At 41.0% G+C, this 9,420-nt stretch overlaps 1 pseudogene; it reads left to right on the plus strand.

Annotated features, from left to right (window-relative positions):
* The first annotated feature begins 7,053 nt into the window (after positions 1-7,053).
* LOC128597197 (protein mono-ADP-ribosyltransferase PARP3-like) lies at positions 7,054-8,578 on the plus strand (annotated as a pseudogene).
* Positions 8,579-9,420: the final 842 nt, after the last annotated feature.

Genomic DNA, 9,420 nt, shown 5'->3' on the forward strand with positions numbered 1-9,420 from the left:
AAGTAAGAACTCAGAAATCAAAGGACAGAACCTAACCTCCACACTGATGCAAAAGATAAAACTAAGCAATGGACTCTCACCAAATAAGACGAATAGAATACTACCACACTTATCAATTATCTCCATAAATGTTAATGGCTTGAATTCCCCACTGAAGAGACATAGATTGGCTGACTGGATTAAAAAACACAAGCCATCCATTTGCTGTCTGCAAGAAACACACCTGGCTTCAAAAGACAAATTAAAGCTCCGAATCAAGGGTTGGAAGACAATTTTTCAGGCAAATGGAATTCAGAAGAAAAGAGGAGTTGCAATCTTATTTTCAGATACATGTGGATTTAAAGCAACTAAAGTCAAAAAAGACAAAGATGGTCACTTTATATTGGTCAAGGGAAAAATACAACAAGAAGACATTTCAATTCTAAATATCTATGCACCAAATTTAAATGCTCCCAGATTCTTGAAACAGACCTTACTCAGTCTGAGCAATATGATATCTGATAATACCATCATAACAGGGGACTTTAACACACCTCTTACAGAGCTGGACAGATCCTCTAAACAGAAATTAAACAAAGATATAAGAGATTTAAATGAGACCCTAGAACAATTATGCTTGATAGACGCATATAGAACACTCCACCCCAAAGATAAAGAATATACATTCTTCTCATCACCCCATGGAACATTCTCCAAAATTGATCATATCCTGGGACACAAAACAAATATCAACAGAATCAAAAGAATTGAAATTTTACCTTGTATCTTTTCAGACCATAAGGCACTAAAGGTGGAACTCAACTCTAACAAAAATGCTCGACCCCATCCAAAGGCATGGAAATTAAACAATCTTCTGTTGAATAACAGATGGGTGCAGGAAGAAATCAAACAGGAAATCACTAACTTCCTTAAGCATAACAACAATGAAGACACAAGCTACCAAAACCTGTGGGATACTGCAAAAGCAGTTTTGAGAGGAAAATTCATCGCTTTAGATGCCTACATTCGAAAAACAGACAGAGAGCACATCAACAATCTCACAAGAGACCTTATGGAATTGGAAAAAGAAGAACAATCTAAGCCTAAACTCAGTAGAAGAAAAGAAATCTTCAAAATCAAATCAGAGATCAATGAAATTGAAAACAAAAGAATCATTCAGAAAATTAATGAAACAAGGAGTTGGTTTTTTGAAAAAATAAATAAAATAGATAAACCATTGGCCAGACTAACTAGAAATAGAAAAGTAAAATCTCTAGTAACCTCAATCAGAAATGATAAAGGGGAAATAACAACTGATCCCACAGAGATACAAGAGATCATCTCTGAATACTACCAGAAACTGTATGCCCAGAAATTTGACAATGTGAAGGAAATGGATCAATATTTGGAATCACACCCTCTCCCTAGACTTGGCCAGGAAGAAATAGACCTCCTGAACAGACCAATTTCAAGCACTGAGATCAAAGAAACAATAAAAAAGCTTCCAACTAAAAAATGCCCTGGTCCAGATGGCTTCACTCCAGAATTCTATCAAACCTTCAAGGAAGAGCTTATTCCTGTACTGCAGAAATTATTCCAAAAAATTGAGGAAGAAGGAATCTTCCCCAACACATTCTATGAAGCAAACATCACCCTGATACCAAAACCAGGAAAAGACCCAAACAAAAAGGAGAATTTCAGACCAATCTCACTCATGAATATAGATGGAAAAATTCTCAACAAAATCCTAGCCAATAGATTACAGCTTATCATCAAAAAAGTCATTCATCATGATCAAGCAGGCTTCATCCCAGGGATGCAAGGCTGGTTCAACATACGCAAGTCCATAAACGTTATCCACCATATTAACAGAGGCAAAAATAAAGATCACATGATCCTCTCAATAGATGCAGAAAAAGCATTTGATAAAATCCAGCATCCTTTTCTAATTAGAACACTGAAGAGTATAGGCATAGGTGGCACATTTCTAAAACTGATTGAAGCTATCTATGACAAACCCACAGCCAATATTTTACTGAATGGAGTAAAACTGAAAGCTTTTCCTCTTAGAACTGGAACCAGACAAGGTTGTCCTCTGTCACCTTTACTATTCAACGTAGTGCTGGAAGTTCTAGCCAATACAATTAGGCAAGACAAGGAAATAAAGGGAATCCACCTGGGAGCAGAGGAGGTCAAACTCTCCCTCTTTGCTGACGACATGATCTTATACTTAGAGAACCCCAAAGACTCAACCACAAGACTCCTAGAAGTCATCAAAAAATACAGTAATGTTTCAGGATATAAAATCAATGTCCACAAGTCAGTAGCCTTTGTATACACCAATAACAGTCAAGAGGAGAAGCTAATTAAGGACACAACTCCCTTCACCATAGTTTCAAAGAAAATGAAATACCTAGGAATATACCTAACGAAGGAGGTGAAGGACCTCTATAAAGAAAACTATGAACTCCTCAGAAAGGAAATAGCAGAGGATATTAACAAATGGAAGAACATACCATGCTCATGGCTTGGAAGAATCAACATTGTTAAAATGTCTATACTTCCCAAAGCAATCTACCTATTCAATGCCATTCCTATCAAAGTACCTACATCGTACTTTCAAGATTTGTAAAAAATGATTCTGCGTTTTGTATGGAACCGGAAAAAACCCCGTATAGCTAAGGCAGTTCTTAGTAACAAAAATAAAGCTGGGGGCATCAGCATACCAGATTTTAGTCTGTACTACAAAGCCATAGTGCTCAAGACAGCATGGTACTGGCACAAAAACAGAGACATAGACACTTGGAATCGAATTGAACACCAAGAAATGAAACTAACATCTTACAACCACCTAATCTTCGATAAACCAAACAAGAACTTACCTTGGGGGAAAGACTCCCTATTCAATAAATGGTGTTGGGAGAACTGGATGTCTGCGTGTAAAAGACTGAAACTGGACCCACACCTTTCCCCACTCACAAAAATTGATTCAAGATGGATAAAGGACTTAAATTTAAGGCACGAAACAATAAAAATCCTCAAAGAAAGCATAGGAAAAACACTGGAAGATATTGGCCTGGGGGAAGACTTCATGAAGAAGACTGCCATGGCAATTGCAACAACAACAAAAATAAACAAATGGGACTTCATTAAACTGAAAAGCTTCTGTACAGCTAAGGTGACGATAACCAAAGCAAAGAGACAACCCACACAACGGGAAAGGATATTTGCATATCTTCAATCAGACAAAAGCTTGATAACCAGGATCTATAGAGAACTCAAATTAATCCACATGAAAAAAGCCAACAATCCCTTATATCAATGGGCAAGAGACATGAATAGAACTTTCTCTAAAGACGACAGACGAATGGCTAACAAACACATGAAAAAATGTTCATCATCTCCATATATTAGAGAAATGCAAATCAAAACATCCCTGAGATACCATCTAACCCCAGAGAGAATGGCCCACATCACAAAATCTCCAAACTGCAGATGCTGGCGTGGATGTGGAGAGAAGGGAACACTTTTACACTGCTGGTGGGACTGCAAACTAGTACAACCTTTCTGGAAGGAAGTATGGAGAAACCTCAAAGCACTCAACCTAGACCTCCCATTTGATCCTGCAATCCCATTACTGGGCATCTACCCAGAAGGAAAAAATTCCTTTTATCATAAGGACACTTGTACTAGACTGTTTATTGCAGCTCAATTTACAATCGCCAAAATGTGGAAACAGCCTAAATGCCCACCAACCCAGGAATGGATTAACAAGCTGTGGTATATGTATACCATGGAATACTATTCAGCCATTAAAAAAAATGGAGACTTTACATCCTTCGTATTAACCTGGATGGAAGTGGAAGACATTATTCTTAGTAAAGCATCACAAGAATGGAGAAGCATGAATCCTATGTACTCAATCTTGATATGAGGACAATTAATGACAATTAAGGTTATGGGGGGGTGCAGAAAGAGGGATGGAGGGAGGGGGGTGGGGCCTTAGTGTGTGTCACACTTTATGGGGGCAAGACATGATTGCAAGAGGGACTTTACCTAACAATTGCAATCAGTGTAACTGGCTTATTGTACCCTCAATGAATCCCCAACAATAAAAAAAAAAAAAAGAAAAAAAAAAAAAAACTTAAACTGCTGTTACGGGACAAAGTGTGTACCTTGAACTCTGACAAACTTCCTACAGGTTTTTCACCACCAACGCTTTTTTCCAACTACCTTTATGTCTGGTTTTTCAGAAGTGCCAGGAAATCGTGTTTCACTAAATAAAACATAATTTTCATGGAAAAAAAAAAAAAAAAGAAGTGCCCTGCTCATCTGTGTAGTCCTCACCTTCACCATCAGGATGTTGGAGGGGGCGTGTTTATCTCTTACTCAGTGAAACCTAAGGAAGAATTAATAAATAAGGCATGAGTGAGAGTGAATGAGGACAAAAGGAAGGGGAGGAGCAAAGGAGAAGAAGAAAGTTCAGCAGTAGTTAAACATTTTACAAATTTTGATTTTGGATGTTTCCAACATTTGTGTAAAGCGCTGACTTCATCATTCTACAAAGGCTTTGTGGAATAATATTCAAGAAGCCCTTGGAGTACATTGGAAAACACTGTTCAATAAATGTAAAATACTAGCAACATGTAAGTGGAAGACAATCTCAAATACATAGCCTATGTGTGAAAAGAAATAAAATTGCATTATTCATCATGATTACTGTGAAGTGAAAAAAAAAAAAAAGCCTTTTTTTATTTCTTTCTTGGCAAGGTAACCAGTCTGATTTTCCTAGGGAATAGTGTAATATAAACATGTTTGCCACCAATGAAAGAGTCTATAAAAATATTCTTGTCATGCTCACAATGAGGATGAAACACTGCTAATTTAATCTCAGCAGAAACAATTCCTTTATCTTTGGGGCATAAAAGTACGTAACTTTCAGTCATTTATAGTTAGGTTACAAATTCTATGATCAAGTAGTTTATTTTGTGAGGGTTTTAGACTGAGAATGTGGCCTGATTTTTATCTAAGAAAGATATCTTTTTGGACATAGCTTCAGAATTTTCTAGAAATTATATTTTAAACTCATTTGCATCATAATTTCAAAGGATGACAAATAAAGGGCAAAACATTGAAATTTTTTTTCAATTTCATTAGTACTAAAATTCTTTTTTTTTGAGAGACAAGAGTCTTGCTTTGTTGCCCTCAGTGGAGAGCTGTGGCATTACAGCTCACAGCAACCTCCAGCTCTTGGTCTTAGGTGATTCTCTTGCCTCAGCCTCCTGAGTAGCTGGGAGTACAGGCACCTGCCACAATGCCTGGCTATTTTTTGTTGTTGTTGCAGTTTGGTCGGGGCTGGGTTTGAACCCGCCACCCTCGGTATATGGGGCCGGTGCCCTGCTCACTGAGCCACAGGCGCCACCCCGGTACTAAAATGCTTGCACCAATTTCAAGAAAAGGGTTTATAAGCTTGACTGTGAAATACTACAAAAATCAAAGGAAAAGAATTATTATTTTCCTTTTGCCCAGAAAAACACTTTTGAAAAAGAAAAATAAAACCTATGTGTAAAGATACTTGCAGCTGCATTACTTATAATAGAAAAAACCAGAAACAACTTAAATAATAAACAGTTAAAAATAATTATATGTTCATATGATAAGCTTTTATGTGAAGATGGAGCCTTCTTCAGCCTGAATTTATAAATAATTGCAATGAGCCACGTTTCCTGATTTCAAACTATTAAATGGCAAATACACTGTTCATGAAAAAGCTGAGAAAATGTTTATAAGATAATGCTTTGGAAAAACGTAAAACAGGGTATAGAGTTGGATGATTGAGTTCATGAACTCGTCCTAGAAAAAGTGCTTGATACTTCATTGCTGAATATCACTGTGGTCACCTGTGAGGTACTCCCATTGGGAAGCTGCGCACTGATGCCGGTGCCTATTCCACTTTTCAATGCAATTTTGGAACTTTTCTGAGTTCCAGAATTGGAACTGTCCGCATATGAGGTCTGACAATTAAGTTTGCAAAGTCATTCTACAAAAAGTGCTACATAGTTCATTGCTGAATGGTCACCAGATGGCCACCAGATGGCCAAGGGGAGTACTGCGAAGGTGATTGGTCAGTCAGAGTGGGTTATGCCATGGGAACAAACAATCTCTCTGTATCAGTGACTCACAACAAAAGCTGATTTGACATGATGAAACATGGCTCATTACAATGACTCAGGAATTCAGGCTGAAAAAGGCACTCCTATTTCCTGATTGGCACACCGATTTCCAAAGGGTCCTGGAAGCAAAATATTACTACGTGATCAGAAAGAGAACCATAAATATTTGGCAGAAAACACTAATAATCCTGACAAGATTAGTATAATTATAGCTACTTTGCTAAATATTGTATAATGTTAAAACGTTTATACTACCATTACCTCAGATTCCACTTGTGAACCAGAAATTAGGAGTTGATGATATATACTATACTAATCTTTCAAAGAAAAGTTTTTAACTAAGAGCTTTTTAAAATATACATTCTTTCATTCAAACATTTTTAAATGGATCAAAATGATAAACATTTCCATGTTAGGAAATACAGTTTAATTGAAAAATATTTCTGGCTATCTTTTATAACATACAATTTGTAAGTTACATTGAAGAAAATAACTACAAGAAGGCATTCAGTCATAAATATTCATAAATGTAGTTAGAAAAATACATATTTTGCTTATGTACAATATAACAATTTGCTTGCTTCAGCAAGCAACCACCAATAAAGAAAAACATGTCACACTAGTAGAGTTTAAATAGTTCAGAATGTAAACTCCTGAAAAATAGCAGTTGGGAATGAACAGGAAGTAGTGTGACGCATAGCTTTGATATCTGGTAGGTTCAAATGCTGAATCACTTATTCATTAATTATACAACCAAACTTCTGCCATAAAAGGAATTAAAACTTCCTCCTTCATGACATTAAAGCTGGAGAAAGTACGGAGCAGTACTCTTCCTTGACTGGAGTAGACAGAGTCCTGAACTTTCTCCTGTGACTGGGGAAAGGGCATATTTGAGGACAGCATGGCTCCAAAGTGCAAGCCCTTGGTGCAAACTGAGGGCCCGGAGAAGAAGGGTCATCAAGAGCCAGGGGAGAGGGCGGCGCCTGTGGCTCAGTCGGTAAGGCGCCGGCCCCATATACCGAGGGTGGCGGGTTCAAACCCGGCCCCGGCTGAACTGCAACCAAAAAATAGTTGGGCGTTGTGGTGGGCGCCTGTAGTCCCAGCTACTCGGGAGGCTGAGGCAAGAGAATCGCTTAAGCCCAGGAGTTGGAGGTTGCTGAGCTGTGTGATGCCATGGCACTCTACCGAGGGCCATAAAGTAAAACTCTGTCTCTACAAAAAAAAAAAAAAAAAAAAAAGAGCCAGGGGAGGAGGACAGCTTTCGCTCCATTCCTGAAGCCCTCAGGGCCACACCCGTAGAGAAGCACATATTCTACGTGGACTCTGCATGTCCACTCAGCAACAACCCTAGGACCCAGGTGTATGAGGACTATGACTGTACCCTGAACCAGACCAACATTAGGAACAACAACAACAAGTTCTACATAATCCAGCTGCTCAAAAAGGATGACCACTTCATCTGCTGGAACCACTGGGGCCGCGTGGGAGAGGAGGGCCAGTCAAAGATCAACCACTTCACAAAGCTAGAAGATGCAAAGAAAGACTTTGAGAAGAAATTTTGGGACAAGACCAAGAACAAGTGGGCAGACAGGGACCAATTTGTGGCCCACTCTGGCAAGTACACACTTATAGAAGTACAAAGAAAGGATGAAGCCCAGGAGGCTGTGGATAGAGGTCCAGCAAGGACTGTGGCTAACCAGGTGCAGCCCTGCTCCCTGGATCCAGCCACACAGAAGCTCACCACCAACACCTTCAGCAAGGAGATGTTCAACAATGCCATGGTCCTGGATGTTAAGAAGATGCCACTGGGAAAGTTGAGTGAGCAGCAGACTGCACAGGGCTCTGAGATCTTGGACAAGCTAGAGGTGGCCCTGAAAGCCCAAACAGATGGTGGCCAAAGTGTGGAGGCGCTGTCCTCCCAATTCTACAGTGTAATCCCACACAACTTTGGCCGCAGCCGACCCCCACCCATTAACTCCCTCCAGCTTCTGCAGGCTGAAAAGGACTTGCTGCGAGAGCTGGCAAACATCCAGTTGGCTCAGACCCTGCAGGCAGCCTCTGAGGAGAGGATAGTGGAGGAGGCGCGACACCCTCTGGACTGATACTACCAGCTTCTAAAGTGGCAGCTGCAGCTGCTGGACTCTGGGGCGCCTGAGTACAAGGTGATTCAGACCTACTTACAACAGACTGGCAGGACCCACAGGTGCACTGCTCTTCAGCATGTTTGGCAGGTGAACCAAGAAGGGGAGGGAGACGGGTTCCAGGCTTAATCTAAGCTGGGTAATCAGTGGCTGCTGTGGGATGGCACCAACATGGCCATGGTGGCCGCCTGCCATCCACACCAGTGGGCTCTGTATTGTAGTACCCAGCCAAAGGACCCCTAAAGGCCCCTAACTGTCTCAGCCTGTCTCAGCCTTGGTCCCCAGTGTGCCTCCCAACCCTTGGGTTAATTCTGAGAACAGGTTTCAGAACAAGGAAGTTCCCTAAGTTCCCCTCCACCCCCCGCCCCGCAAAAGAACTCCTATCCACAGGTAAAACAATGGTAAAACTTACCCCACCCCCTAACAATAGTTAAACAATGGTGGAAAGCTTGCTCAAGCATAATTTCCCAAGCCAAGTTTGTCCTCGTGCCAGCTGCCACGATGTAACCCACTGAGCCAACCAGCCCCCCTGACTGTAACCCCGCCCTGAGCTATCCCCTGAGCTAACTAACTGCCATGTTCTGCTTTTGTTTTTGCTTGCTTGCATGGCAACAAAAATGGTATAAAAGACAGCCTGCTTTTCTCTTCAGCCCCGTTTGCCCTTTGGGGCAGTGACCCACCTGCACAGGTGTAGTAAATCACCATGTCCCCTGCGCAGGTGTAATAAATCACCATCTGATTTATACCTGAAGTGGGGTCTGAGTTTTTCTTCCAGGTGGCAAATGAGTACAACATTTCCCTGCCACATTCTGGTGGCCACATTGGCAAGGGCATCTACTTCGCATCAACAGCAAGTCAGCTGACTCTATGTCATCCTCTGAAGTCACACAGAGCCCGATTCAACCCAGGACACTAAGCTGGAGCTGGATGGCCAGTGAGTGATGGTGCCCTAGGCTGATCTATGCCCTTCCCAGAGTTCAGCAACTCCACCTTCTCTCAGAGCCAGTACCTCATCTACCAGGAGAGCCAGTGTCACCCGTGCCACCTGCCAGAGATTCACCTCTGAGCTGCCTGTTCTGGCCCCTGGTCCTGCTAGAGGCTGGACCTGATCCTCCAGTCTTTCTGCC

This window comes from Nycticebus coucang, chromosome 10, assembly GCF_027406575.1.
Source record: "Nycticebus coucang isolate mNycCou1 chromosome 10, mNycCou1.pri, whole genome shotgun sequence".
Classification (NCBI taxonomy): domain Eukaryota; kingdom Metazoa; phylum Chordata; class Mammalia; order Primates; family Lorisidae; genus Nycticebus; species Nycticebus coucang.